The 13,463-nt window shown below is 50.9% G+C and overlaps 1 long non-coding RNA gene across 1 annotated transcript; it reads left to right on the top strand.

Annotated features, from left to right (window-relative positions):
- The first annotated feature begins 7,583 nt into the window (after positions 1–7,583).
- LOC118604035 lies at positions 7,584–11,048 on the top strand. Its single transcript, XR_004951647.1, has 2 exons — positions 7,584–7,734; positions 9,326–11,048. It is a non-coding gene; the product is annotated as an uncharacterized LOC118604035 (long non-coding RNA).
- Positions 11,049–13,463: the final 2,415 nt, after the last annotated feature.

The following is a 13,463-nucleotide window of genomic DNA, read 5'->3' as shown; positions in this document are numbered from 1 at the left end:
TGACTTTTTTTTAAACATTTCTGCTATCACACTGGTAATTTCCAAGAGCTCGAATTGCCCGCATAATCCTTCTTGCGGCCTCCTGTTCTTATTTCTTGAGCGTAATACTTTCTTCTGTCTCTCCAAGGACGAGTCGGTCTTGTTACGTTTTTGTTCTCTTCTGCTCCTGGCATCGTCTCGGTTTCTGTTGGGTTTCTTTCTTCTCCCACTACCCCATTTTGTGGCCGGGGTCTCTGTCCCACACGGGACTTTCCCAGTGTCTGGTGATGCTTGCCTCATTGAAGACCGTATGTAGGGGCGTGGGCAGCTGGGGTCTGTCAGCTGGTGAACCCCACTGGAAGGCATTTGAGCAGAGACGAGGCTTTTCATCGGGGACCCTGAGATGTCACTCACTTTGGGTCTCTTCTCTTGGGATGATCGATTTTATCATAGAGAGATCCAAATGTTTCTTGGCGGGGTTGCGAGCTGGTCGCTAACATCTGGAGAGCTGACTAGACGAAGGCTGGGAGGCGAGCCTTTCGTACCCCTGTCTCTGCTCCTGGCCTCGCCCCTGCCCTCTGCAGTACCCACATCTGGACTCAGTTTCTCTAGACACTAAATTGTCGGTCTTCCATTGCGTTGAGGGTGAAGTTGTCAGGCTGCCCACGGCGGGGATGTGGGGGTGGGGGGGAGGCCTGGGTGCCCTGAGCCGCCCTGGCACAGTGTGGTCATCTTGAATGATAACTTTCAAGAAATCTGCCGTTCCCACTGCGGCCCACACTGTGCCTTCAGAGGGAGCCAGTGCCTCCGAGTCCTTTGCCTTGGCTCTGTTCCAGGGTGCAGGCGGCTACCTCGTGCGGCCTCTGCCTCCGCAGACAGCTGGGCTTCAGCTCTGTGGACTCAGCCTCGATCAGTCGCCTTCATCAGCTGGTTTTCAGAATCGTCTCCTGGTCATGTCCTCTCAGTCTCTTTGTCTTTCTGACTTTTTACTCTTTACCTTTTAAATTCATTGGTTATCGTTCAAGTGGTTTAGGGAAGGAATGGAAAGAATGGTGCGTGCTCGGTCTACCCTGTTTAGCTGGAAACCTTCTAGATTTTTTCCTGACCATCATTCCAGTAGTGCTCCAGTGACCTTAGCTCAAGAAATCTCTGCAGTTTGCTGGTAGAAACTGAATCCCAGAACTATTCTAAGCAGCCTGACATTGCAAATGTTTGGTGGGTTAGTTTGCGCTCACACTTATTAATTAATCGCATAGGACGCGTCATCCCCTGGAGATATAAAATAAGTTGCTGCTTTTAGGGAAAAAACAAGGGGTGACAGAATTATCGAGTGTTTATTGGGGTTTCATGCATTGTCTCGTGCATTGCTCAAATACAGCTTTCAGAGATCTAAAATGGTCCGCTTGGGCTTTCCTCCTGAAAATGACGGTGGCCTGAAGTCTGAGCGCACGTCCGTATCACTCTTAGGTTCGCTGCTCCCGACCGTTAGGCCTTCGCGGACTCGACAGCCCCTGACAGCCCCTGGTTCTGCTCCCAGAGTCGTACCTTAATGTTCAGTCCTCTATTTCTCTGTCCTGCCATTCTCTACTTTTTTTTTTTTTTCATTTTTTTTTCATGTTTATACCTCAGTGTCACAAAAATGGCAGCTGCAGCTCCAGGGATCGCGAATCCGTAGGGCGTTAAATAGCGTTTCCCCCAGGCTGACGTCTGCCCAGAATTTTAGAATGTGCCCGTACAGGGTCTCCGCAGAGGTAACTAAGGAAAGGACCCAGATGAGGTCATACGGGTTGGCGCGGGGCCGAATTTAATGAGCGCGTCTGCGTAAGAGACGGAAAGGGGCTCACGGAGACGGGAGATGGAGGCGGAGATTGGAGCGATGTTGTCACAAAGCGAAGAGCATCGGGAGTCACCAGCAGGGGCCGGGCAGGATCCTTCCTTAGAGCCTTTGAAGAATCCTTCCTGGCTTCTTGCAGCTTCGCACACCCTGCTAACACCCTGATTTTAGATGCGGGCCTCCAGACTGTGAGAGAATTAGTTTCCGTTGGTGTAAGCCATCGAGTCTGGGGCGGTTTATCGTGACAGCCCTTGGAAACGAAACACGCTGTCCAAGGCCGGAAGGAGAGCACGGTCCACACCGGCTGCGTCCTTCCTTCACTTTTATAGGGAAAGCAAAAGGTGTCCTAGGAGCATGTCGGCCCCTTCCTGTAACACCTCATTGGGCAGAAATGTGGCTATGGCCGACCTGAGCTGCGAGGGAGTCTGGAAGAAACAAGAGTAGAATTTCGTCTTTCCAAACGTGGCGGTTCCTGGTTTTAATGACTCTCTCCGTGCTCCGGTTGTTAAAATGACCAGGACACACTACAAAGTCACCTTGTGGCGTCCCCAGCCAGGACACGGGGAAACGTCTTCTCTCATCTCTGCCTTCCTTGTTGCCTCTGACCTTTCTTCATGTTCTCCCCGCGTCTCTCACTGCCTGTATCCTGCGCGTAACTCAGTGGAGTGTCATGAATGCTGCATAAGAAAATGCGCAGTGAACTCGCCCAGCACGTAGTTCGTGCTCGACAGAAGTAGACGTGAAAGAGGCTGAGAGAGGGAATAGTAGACATTAAAATACGCAAGTGGCAAAAGACGCACGGAATGCTGAGAAACATGCAGCCTTGGAAATGCTGAAGACTGGAATGAACAGCCACGTGCCTCAGATTATAAGGGCTGCTCTCCTAGAAGCTGGGTCACGCTTGGGACCAGTGCTGCTCACGCTTGAATGTACATTAAAAAAAAAAAATCACCATAGAGTTTACCAAATGCAGATGCCGCTCCTCACCCTTGATCATGGGCTGGGACTGGGTCAGGGCCTGAGACTCTGCATTTTAAACAAGGCCCACCAAGGTGGCCCATCCACTTCCTGACATTCTTTCTCGTCCCAAGATTCTGAGATCCCACAAGAGCTGCCTGAATTGATTTTCAGATGCTTTTCGAAAGCAGCCGGAAGCAGCTCTCTGTTCCTGGATTTTTGAAAGGGATTCTGGCACAATGAGCCTTCAGTCTCCAAAGCAGTGTTTTCCGACTGCCTTGGGGCGGGAGGCAGAGGGCCGCTCGTTTGTTGCAGGATGGGCGGGAAGAGCCACGGCAGTCCATGGGCTGTTATCACGGGTTCTCGTCACCCTCGTGGGCTCACACGCACGCACGGCCACCTGCGGGAACAAAGGGGCCGGAGGCTTCTGCGAGGACACCTGTACCTGTGTTCTCTGAGCGCACGGTTCCTAAGATGAGGGACCAGAACTGGTGGGAAATGGGGTTGGGACGACCTTTTGACATTCCAGCCACGCTCGCTCGCTCGTTTCTCTGCCTCGCCCCGTCCAGACGCGGAAAACGTTCCTTGGTCGTGTGGATTCCTCCGTCTCTCCACCGCCCCTTCTGTCTCCTCCAGTCTCTCGCTACACATCACGCCATCACTTTCTTTCTCTGTGACCAGCTCTTACGTTTTTCTCTTCCGTAAAGAAGATAAAGCCCTTAGACGAGCACCCAGCACCCAGGAAGCATTGAGATAAGAGCTGGCCGTTGTGCATTGTCTCACGCCCCCGGGCACACCTCTCGCTGACCTCGCTCTCGCACCCGTCTTCCTGGCAGTGCCCCCAACCCCCGTCCGGACGGCCCCCTCGCTCACTCTCTCCCGCTCTGCCGCTCCCAGCTCGGCGGGCTCTGGGGCTGTTTTATTGGCAGCCCATTGCCCAGCTGCACAAAGGGGCCTTTGTAACAGGTCCGTCCAGATGTTGAGTATGTGGGAAAACATTCCAATCAGAAGGTGTTTGTCCCCTGGATGCCCTCTGAAGAGGAAAGAATCCAGGACGGGCCTTCGGGAGTGGCCATCCCGGGCCTCAGAGCGGGAACTCTGAGCGACCTGGGGAGAACCGTGGGTGGTTCGTAGTGCCTTTTCCCCAGCCTCATCGATCCGGCCCCTGGTCCCTCAAGTTCGATGGCAGATATTCCAGGAATCACGTTGCTGTTGCACATACGGGTAACGTCTGCCCAAGAGGCAGCGTAATGTCAAGTGTGGGTGTGTGGACTCTGTCTGGGTTTGGGTCCTGGCTTGCCACCCGGTTAGGTCTTTGGCAAATGAATTAACCCCTTTCTGCCTTCATTTCCTCATCTACAAAATCAAGATCGCTGGCAATAGTCCTTACCTTTGAGAGTTCCTAGGAGGAAATGCTTAATCCTGGTCTCTTAAGTACCTGACACCTAAGTGCAGTTAGGGATGGGTAACTAATTGAGTTACATATGTTATTTTGTGTATGTCAACTATGAGACAATAAATTAGACTGTGTTGGAGAGGATGCTAATTTGTGCTCATTCATCAGCTCAATGCTGATTAAGCATCTGCTCTGAGCCAGGCACGGGGCTTACACGGCTCAGCGGGAATAAGCCGATGAGTTACGTGGCCCAGCACTGTTTATAGATTTATGAAGAAGAGTTTTGGTGCAACCAGCGTTGTTTTGAAGATGCGCTTTGGCTGAGCCGTCACCAACAGACGGAGTGGTTTTGGAGAGGCTTCATGGAGGAAGGGGGTCTCGCTCAGTGGCCTCCGGCCCCTCTAGCTGGGCGTGGGACCGAGTGTGGTCCCCTAGCTGGTCAGCAGTGACCACGGATTCCGCCTCGGCCTCGCATGGGAGTGATCTTCCTGCGCATGTGCAGGAGCTGACTGTGGAGTTCAATAATTAATTTGCCACAATTAAACCAGAGACTTCTGTCTCCAGCAGCTGATAAGCAAGCAGGGAGCTAATGTTGGGCAAGGGAGGGGCGGCTTTGACTAGCCGGTTGTGAAGGACGGGCAAGGCTGACTGAGTGTTGATAGTGGCCCTCATTGCTTTATTGTGGCAATAAGGCTCTCATCGGGCATCCGGGGGGTCTAGGAGGGCTGGCGTCAGCTGCGGGCGTGAGCGGGGAAGCCCCAGCCGGCTCCTCTTCACAGCCCGCTGGGCCACCAGGGAAGGCTTTGGGTCCTCACAGTGGTGGTTTGGTGATCAGCTCACCCGTCCCTTCCTGTTTGGGCCAGATGGGCTGGGAAGGGCCGTAGCCTTGAGGTCTGACATCTCCACTGAGAGGCAGCTAAAGTCAGTAATGGACTCTTAGACAGACAGAGATGAGCAGCCCGAGGGAATGACTGCTTCTGGGGAACAGGGGAGGGCACGGGCGCTGTTAGCTCGGGCTCCAGGAAGCACTTCCTCCCGAAGCTGTGACGACCAGACACCTGACCTCGACTGCGTGCTCCGTCCACCCAGCCCTAGGCGCTTCACTAACTCCGGTAACCACCAGGGTACCCCTTTGTCGAGATGAGGGAGTTGGGTCCTGCAGAAGTTAAACACCCTGCCCAAGGTCACGTAGCTCCAGAGCAGTGGAGACTGGAATTGAACTCGGCCTCTTGCTGGAGCCTCTGAGTCCCAGGTATCCCGTCTCCCCAAAGGTGCCCATCAATTAGAGATGTTTTAGCACCGTCTTATTTCTGGAATCTCCCTTCGTCCTCTTGTTCTTGGATTATTCAGCTGATGCACCCCCCCACACACACACACACATATGCACACATCACACACGAGCACGTGCACAGCACATGCATGCATGCACATCCTCGCGTGCATCGGCATCACCCGTGAGCACGTGTATCGCACCACGCGTGGGCATGGAGCACGCACATGCGTGTCGCCCACGCGCTACACGCACGCACGCATCGCACGCACGCACAGACGTCGTCCTCTCCCACGCACCTTTGAGGAACCGGGACGACGGCAGCAGAATCATCGGCCGGGACAACAGGTTCTAGTCCCCAGAGCAGCTGTGGGAAAACCACACGCCCAGGGCCGTTTTAACCCCTCCCACGCCGGTCGCCACGGCCAACTGGGAAACAAACCTCCTGCTGTCCTCGAAGTTGTCCTCACGTACCACGCACTTGGCCGCAGCGATGGGGGCCGGCTTCGTCTTTGCAGGAGGTCCTTCTGGGAGCACTTTAACCCCCTGAAAGAGCTCATCGAACTCGGCGGTGGTTTCCAGGTAGTGCCCGGGGACCGTCGCTGCTCACGCCGACTTTATTAAGTCGAGGCCCAGTGAGGGTAAGAGTCTTGCGCACGATCGGCTGGCTCGTGAGCAACAGATTCAGGACGGGGAGAACAAAACTCAAAATGCAGCCCGCCAAGCCCTCCTCTTGCCAGGGCTGGCAGAGACTCTGAGACAAAACGATGGGCACCCACACCCCTTGGCACTAAAATTACTCGGTCAATCCGTTAAACGATCGGGCGGTGACTAAGAAACACTGGTTTGTTGGGTGTCCTTCTTCTTCTCCTTGGTGGGGGTCCTGTCTGCTCTGTGGCTTTGTTCCCAGAGTTAGTCGAAAGGAGATTAGTGCGCTAGTGCGTGCGTGATTCTAGGGTTTTCCTCCCTCGTTCACCCTGGAAGAATGGATGGATGGATTTATGGAACTGTCATGGGCTGGCGGCCTGACTGATGCCACCTGCAAAATTAGAGGGGGCGTGGGCTGCGGACCGGGTTCTGAGGCATAGACATAAAGTAGGATTTCTCAGGCTCAGCAAGGTGACATTTGGGGCTGGTTCGTTCTGTGTCGTGGGGGCAGGGGACGGCTGCCCTGCGCATTGCGGTGTGTTTAGCAGGATCCTGGACTCTACCCACTCAATGTCATTACCCCCCCACCCCCCACCCCCCAGCTGTGACAACCAAAAATGTCTCCAGGCATTGCCTGCCGTTCCCTGGGGAAAGGAGGAGAGACTGTGCTTGGTCGAGAGCCGCCGGGATAGAGATTTTTAGACGTGGGGATGTGGCTGTCTTCCTGCAAACAGGCGTTTCGCCTCTTAGTCCCTTGGCCTTCCTTATCCGTCCCCGCCCTTCCCATCTGCTGAATGGGGGTCGTGATGACCCTGGACTAAACCGTTTATTTTGAAAGTCAGGAGGAAGGCAGAACTCGCAGCCCATTTCACAGTGCCTCTACCACTAGCAAATGTGGGGGCCATTCATAAGTTTGAGAAGCACGCCGTGCTTTAGAGGGTCGGGGTGTGGGCACCGGAGAAACGGGGCTTTCTTTCCTCTCTCCTCAAAGTCTTCCTTCTCCGCAAGGTCCTCGAATAACCAGCTGACGCTCAAGTCCACTCTGCAGGCAAAGACAAGCAAGTAGCACAAACTCCCCTCTCTCCTTTCTCCACAGGGAATTTTTCTTCCTCCATCCTCCCCGCTCCTCCCCTTACAGAAACTCTTGTGTTGTTTTGTTTTGTTTTGTTTTTTTCTCATCAGTCCATTTGCACTGCCACCCCTTCCCCCACTCCAAGTCCCCCGTACACCTGACTTATTTATTTATTTACGGCTGGAGTATTTGAGCTGAGGGTTAGTTCGGGTCTATTAGGTTTGCTCCCTTTCCTGCCTGGGAACCCGGGTAATGAGTAACCATAGCGTGCCACAGGGCAGCTGTCTCAGACAAACCCAGAGACGCCGAGGGAGCTGCATAAGGGAGCGTTTGTTCTGCGCCTTCTCAGTAGTTCCTTGTGCAGGAGGCAGGGTGGGGGGGGGGGGGGGGGGGGGGGGGGGGAGGGGGACGGAGGGAGGAAGAAAGAGACAGACACTAAATCACTGCACTTCTGATGGTTCCTCTCTGCTCTCCCCCTCCCTGCCGCCCCCTCCTACACTCGTTATCAGGGACCTAAGACTTCCAGACTTCTCACTCACTCCATGAACCTGGGGACAGGCTCGTGGGTCATTTTTTCGGTGAGTTGCAGATGACATGGAGCCCGGGAGCTGATTTTTTTTTTTTTCACGTGGGGATGTTTGAGGTGCGCCGGGTCTCTCTCGCTGTGCAGAGGGACACAATGCCTCCTGTCTTCTGGTTCGCTGAATGATGCAATACATCTCTGGCTATCCATTCTCAACCTTGAGTGCCTGGATATGCTCTCAGGCTGTTCGAACAGTCCTTTCCTAAATTAGTCCGAGTATGTTATGGGATTAGTCACGTGCTCCGCAATCAACGTGGGGATCCGTAGGACCACACTTGATCTGTGTCGTTATGTGAACAAGAGAGACAGACCAAGAAACATACTGCGCATTTGGCCTTTGGAAAATCTCAGAAGCGATAGTCGTATTTGTTTGTTCCGTGCACAGGTGTTAGACACCTACAACAAGCCAGCTGCTTGGCTAGGGACTCGGGGCAACTACAGAAAATAAACAGGGCATGATTTAAGTTTACAATATGGGAGGAAAATAGGGAAGAACCTGTGTGCCTGGAGTATGGTTATGTAAGGTCGAACGGGGCATGTGCCATCAGAGAGGTACAAGCAAACTGTTTAGGGGGAGTGGAGCAGGGGAAGATCCAAATCTTTTAGGAGCAGGAAGGAAGGGAGGTTCCAGGAAGTGAAAATGAAGGGTGGCCCCTCCTCCGAGCAAAGGTAAAGCCTTAGACATGGAGGCAGACAAGCATGGGGCGGATTTGGGGATCGGGGCCGGGGGTGGGGGGGAGCTGAGTTGGTTAAGTTGGGGGCAAATGAATCAAGGTCCTGGTGTGTGTTATTAGGCCAGCCGGGCGATGGTGTGTAAGGAGACACACGTAAAAGGGAAGACATTGGCAACGTGGAAACCGGCTGGGAGGGATGCCAGTCGCCGGGACGGAAGGAAAGAGACCGGGTGGGGGAGAGGGCCCGCCGCGAGAGAGTGGAGGGGTCCGCCACCAACGGAGCGAGCGGAGCGGGGCGCCCCGAGGCGTTCAGCGTGGGCGCGCAGGGGGCAGAACCAGAGAAGGGGAACACACCAGGCGGTCCGGCAGCGACCAGAGCCGGGCGGCGAGATGAGCAGTGTTGGGTTTGAGAGGCCAGCGGGGCACAGGGGGCAGCTGTCCCATAGTCCGCGCCAGACTTTGAAACGACCGTTCCCCTCATCTCTCTTGACTTTGTGGGGGTTGAGCCCCGCCATGGTGGCTGCTCCCGAGGTTCTGCTCTCGTCCTCGTCTCCCCGAACCTCCGCGCCACCCCCCATCCCCGTCCCCCCGAACCTCTGCACCCCCCATCCCTGTGGTAAATAGTTCAACTCTCTTCAGTCCCCGAATTTGGATGGGCTGTCTGTATCCTATTGGGACCTCATATAATGCAAAAAGCGAAGCATCAAAGGCCACACGGAACAGAGCCCAGTGCTTTCTCATGGATTATATTCCCGATTTATATGGGCCTTTCGAGAAATGGACAAAGAGTCATTATGCTTGAGAGAAGCTTTGCAAGCTGAAATGTTTCACGCATTTTATAGGTTTTGTCCATCATCCTGAACGTTAATGTGTTGTTTCTTGATCATTTTTTTGGCTTTTCGACATTTCTAGATTCTTCTCTGTCCGACCATGCCTGCTACCAACTTCCCAGGGTCTTCAAAGCTTCCTCTCACATCTAAAGGGAAGTGTTGTTCCAGTCTGAGCCACACCTTTCAGCCTCTACCTTTTTTCCCGTGGTGCTGACTCTTTACCCGCTCAAAAGGCGCCCGCTGCGGTGAGCCACCTCCCATGGAACCAGCATTATCTCAGCAGAAAGGAATTCTGAGCAGGCAAATTCGCCTTCTGTTCAAGTGTATTAAGACTGCTTCCAAAACTTGAAGGAAATGCACGCACACACACCACGTGCACACCGAATTTGGTGTGGCTCTCTTTGTCACGGCCCGTTGGGAGTTGAACGTGTAGTTGCAAGCGATAGGCGCCCAACAGGACGAGCATTGACCAAAGAGGGATTTATTGGAAGGATCCGAGGGCAGAAGGTCAACCCGAATGAAAGAATGAAACAGCAACGGGCACGATGGAAAGAACGGAATCCATCTTTAGACCGCGTGGCGAGCGACTCCTTTGCACGTTAACTTCCTTCTGTCTCGCTGCAGATCTGCTTTCTTGTGTGGTAGGAACACATGCCATTCCCAAAGGAAGGGAGGGAGCTGAAAAAGATGGGTTCCTCACAGGCATTGCTAAACGGCAATTATGTTTGACAACAAAGCAACCGTCATTAAGAGACTGCACTGGGCTCCACAAACACCATGTGGCAAATTCACAATTTCATAGACAGAAGCTATCAGTTAAGCAAATAAATAAATTGGGTAAGTGCAGTGTCAATGTAGGAACAACTTGCTGTTTCCCGATTGCCGATGGATGGCCTTAGTTATTTGATGAGGTGGTGATTGAGGCTATGTGATAATGAACCATAAATGAGATGACATGGGTTCAAGCCCTGGCTTATGTGACCTTGGGCAAATTACTCGACATGCCTGACCTTGTTTCCTTATCTATAAAAATAGGAATAACAGGACTTGTCGCCTCACAGTGTCGACGTGAAGCTGGAACCATACACTGTAAAAAGACTTTGCAAAGCCCCCTAGAGCTTAAGATCCCAGAGGGAAACCTCTGGGGTGCAGGAATGCCAACGCTGCCTCAGGTTCTGGGAGGCCTTTTGTATTTCGCTGGATTTCAAAGATGCCTTGCAAAATAAGGAGGGGCAGGGGGCTATGCTCCTCGGGTCTGGGATGGAGTGAACAGGTCCTGGAAAGTTGAGCGACTGCCCCAAGGTCACACAAGAGAGCCAGTGTCAGGGGTGGGGGCAGTCAGCATTACTGGTTATTCGTTCAGGGTGCCTTGCATGCGAGGGACGCAAACCCTGGCGTAAGCCATGAGTTTCAACAGTGAGAACACGTGCGGCTTCACGGAAACCAGAAGTCCCGAGACGGGATGGGTTCCAGGGCTAGTCGATTCAATGGGTCAGTGATGGCATTGGGGACCCAGGTTTTTTAAATTTTAGCCCTCCCAGCCCCGAGCCATCTTCCTTCTCAGATGAGTTACTGGCACGGTCGCATGATGGCTGCAATTGGCAAAGGAAGAAAGAGCAAAACCTCTCGTCCAAGCGTGTCTGACATTTTAAACAGGGACTCAGAGTTCTTTAAACGAGTAAAGGTTGAAGGAGGTGGTATTTACATCTTTCTTTTTTGCATATTCCTATCACCTAGTTCAGCACCCTGTTAAATTAGCATTTAGGTGTAAAATAAATATTATTCGATGGTAGTTTTATTCATTATTTCCGACTTCCAATTTTTGGCCATTAGAGGAAATATAAATTCTTCAAGGACAAAGAGAGAGTCTGTCAGGTTTCATAGGCTCTGGATTGCCTAAGTCATAGCTTTCAGAACAGGAAGATACATTGCTTCATCCTTTCCTTTTATAGATGAGGTTTGAAAGCCTGGCCAAAAGACACATAGTGAACTAGAAATGCAATACGTGATTAATGTGAAATCAAGTGCGTGTATGGAAGTACCCCTCCAGGGAGGGACTCAGATGGCCGAGAACGGAGAGCGGCTTGTCGCTTCTTGGTTCCTGGCTTGTGTCGGAAGTGTCTAGATCTCACGATGTGCTGTTAAATATTATATTCCAACAGTTTTAGATGTTTCCAATAATATGGGTTTTATTTCATTGCCACTTTTGTTAACATTGAAACACAGTGATGTCCAAATGTGCCTTAGTTCTCAAGGTTCAGCTGGAATGCCGGAATACAACCAGAGAGTGACATACGTAAGATGCCTTTCCTGTCCCCTCTTCCTTTAGCTCTTTGCCTCCCTCAGTCCTTGGTGGTCACCGGCCTACTTTCTGTCTCTAGGAATTTGCCTGTTCTGGACGTTTCATGTCAATGAATCATATCGTAAGTGACCTTTTGCATCTGGCTTTCCTTAGCGCAATGTTTTCAAGATTCCTCTCGGTGGTAGTGTGTGGATCACTACTTCACTCCTTTTCACTGCCGGATAATATTCCGTTGTATGGGCGTACCACTTTTATTTGTCCATTCATCAGTTGATGGATTTGGGGGTTGTTTCTACCTTTTGCTACTGTGACTAATGCAGCTACCCGTATTTGTGTACAAGTTTTTGTCTGGACATAAGTTTTCAATTATCTGAAGTCTATACCTGGGAGTGGAATTTCTGGGTCACATGGTAACACTGTGTTTAATTACTTGAAGATTAGTTGATTGTTTTTCCAAAATGACCACACCATTTACACTCCCACCAGCAATGCGTGAAGGCTCCGATTTCTCCATATCCTCACCAACACTTGTTATTATTACGTCATCTTCAAGTAGAGATAGTTTTATTACTTCCTTTCCAACCTGGATGTCTGTATTTAATTTTCTTACCTAATGGCTGTGGCTGGAATGCCCAGGACAACGCTGAATAGAAGTGGCGAGAGTGGACATCCTCGTCTTGTCTTGTTCTCGATCAGAAAACTTCCAGTCTTTCACCCGTTAGTATGAGGTCAGCTGTGACTTTTTCACAGATGGCATTAATCAGGTTGAGGATGTCTCCTCCATTCCTAGCTTGTGGAGTGTTTTTGTTATGAAGAGGTTTGGGATTTTTATTTTATTTTATTTATTTTATTTCATTTTATATTTTATTTTATTTTTAGGTGAGGCAACCCTTGGTTGACTTCACGGATTGCAAGGACCTTGTCAGCTTACAATCCTTTATTTTTTTTTATTTTTTACACCTATAATACCTGGTCTACCTAAGTGGTCTCCCATCCAAGTACTAGCCAGGCCCAAGCCTGCTTAGTTTTCAAGATCAGACGGGATCAGGCTTGTTTAGGGTAACACGGCCATAGACTAGGTTTTAGATTTTGGTGAACTGCTTTTTCCGTGTTGACTGAGATGATCATCTGGTTCTTGTCCTTTATTCGATTAATACAGTGTATTACATTGGTTGATTTTCTTATGTTAAATCGACTTTGCATTCCTGGGATAAATCCTTCTTGGTCACGGTGTATGACCTTTTTACATGTTGCTGAAGATTTGGATTGCAAGCATTTCGTTGAGGATTTTTGCATTTATATTCATAAGGGACATTGGTCTGCAATTGTCTTTTGTTGTCCTCATCTTCTTTTGGAAACAAGGTAATACTGGGTATCACTGGGTATCGAGGTATTACTGGCCTCATAGAATGAGTTGGGAGGTGATCCATCCTCTTCTATTTTTTAGGAGAGTTTGTGAAAGATTAGCAGCGTTAATTCTTTAAACACTTGGTAGCATTCATCCGTGAAGCCGTCTGGTCCTGAGGTTTTCTTCGTGTGAGGTTTTCACTTTTTATTTGGTACTAATTCAGTCTTTTTACATGTTATAGGTTGTTCAGCTATTCTGTTTCTCAGATAATTTTTGAAAATAGGTAGAGTAAAGATCTCTTTGTCAAATAAAATAAAGAGTTGCTCTTTCCATTTGAAATTGCTGTGACGGTGTTGAATTTCCAGTGTGGTTTTGAGGGGTAAAACTGTGAAATGAGGCCCCTCCCTGCTCATCATCTGTGTGACGGTGGGAAGGTCCCTCTGTGCCTCTGAATGCCAGTTTCCTCATCTGCAAAATGAGTTTATTTGCATTGTCCTCAAAGGGTGTCAAGGGAGTCAGGCAAGACGCCGGACCCGTGCCTAGCATACAATAGTCCCTCGATAATGACTG

Source organism: Rousettus aegyptiacus, unplaced genomic scaffold (genome assembly GCF_014176215.1).
Source record: "Rousettus aegyptiacus isolate mRouAeg1 unplaced genomic scaffold, mRouAeg1.p scaffold_m13_p_6, whole genome shotgun sequence".
Classification (NCBI taxonomy): domain Eukaryota; kingdom Metazoa; phylum Chordata; class Mammalia; order Chiroptera; family Pteropodidae; genus Rousettus; species Rousettus aegyptiacus.
Note: the sequence above shows the minus strand (reverse complement) of the source record. Positions and strands in the feature narration are given on the sequence as shown.